This window comes from Cyprinodon variegatus, unplaced genomic scaffold (genome assembly GCF_000732505.1).
Source record: "Cyprinodon variegatus isolate N-32 unplaced genomic scaffold, C_variegatus-1.0 Scaffold2071, whole genome shotgun sequence".
NCBI lineage: Eukaryota > Metazoa > Chordata > Actinopteri > Cyprinodontiformes > Cyprinodontidae > Cyprinodon > Cyprinodon variegatus.
Window position 1 is genome coordinate 26262 of NW_015152524.1, and position 1268 is coordinate 27529.

The window sequence follows — 1268 nt, forward strand, 5'->3', positions numbered from 1 at the left end:
TCCGGTTGTGCTGTTCAGACTGAAAATGTTTTGTCATTGTCTCCTTTCTATCTCCTCTTTCTTTCATCTTTTCTCTTTTTTTTCTTTTTTCCTTTTCTTCTTCTGTTTTTCTGCTCTATTTACATTGCAGTGTCCATATAAACTGTAAAACTCCCTGCATAATTATAATAAAGCATTTTATATGCATTAAAACAAGTGGAGCAATATGGCAATTGCCATACTGATACACTTGTGAAAGTAAAATCTGTTGGGCTCTTTTTGGCATCAAGACAATTATTCTTATTAGCACATTGCCAGACAGGACACTGTTAAAAAAAATAAAAAAATATTCATGTTTATCTAACTGTGTTCCTTATTATTCCCCCCACTAAATGTAAAAAGTCATAATTTATTATCATCTAGAGACTACTAATAACAGGAGGTGAAATTCAGCTCTAGACGAGCTGAGCGTGTGCTGACGTCACGAGTACACATCTGTTCTACCCATATCTATGCTGCATTCTCACCAAGTCCAGATTTTCCAGTGTTCTTGCCAAGACTGGACTTGACGAGAATGGGAGTACGGACTGGCCACTGAGAGAATTCAGCTTCTAAGCAAGATTATGATGTAGCTCTGAGAATAAATCAATAATTGTTTCTTTGTCTAAAAATAAGAAACTAAATTCATGTTTTATTTGTGAATTTTGCTTTCTTTCCTAGAGGCTTTAATAGGCTTACCAAGTTCATCATCACTTTGGTCAGATTTAGATTCAGACGAAAATATCCTTTAATTTCAGAGCTGTTCAACAACCCAATCATTTACTGATCTTTTATCTGGAACAGCAGAAATAATTAATTTATCTTGTTTAACTGAGGAAGCTTCTAGAATTCTGCTGGATTTGGGTTTAATAAGCAAACAAAGAGGAATAATAAAATCAAAAAAGTGTTTTGTTGACACTGTCCAGCTGTTGGTGCAGCTGTTGAACAGGAAGTAGATCAGAGATGATCCTCTCATTGGACGGTTTCTGCTTCCTCTGACTCTAAATACCTTATTTTAGATTAACTGTGTTCCAGCAGAAAGTTGGACACCGATTTAGAGGGAATATGATGAATCCAACATGAACTGAGAATGTTAAGAAGTGCAGAACATGAACACATGTTGATGATCAAACCTTTAAGATCCTCCTAATGTTTCATTTAGAGCAGTATTGGTATCAAACTGGAGTCAGTTGGTACTTTGACAGAAAATGGAGCCAAACTATCTTCCTGATTCGTCTGTGAGATGTTTT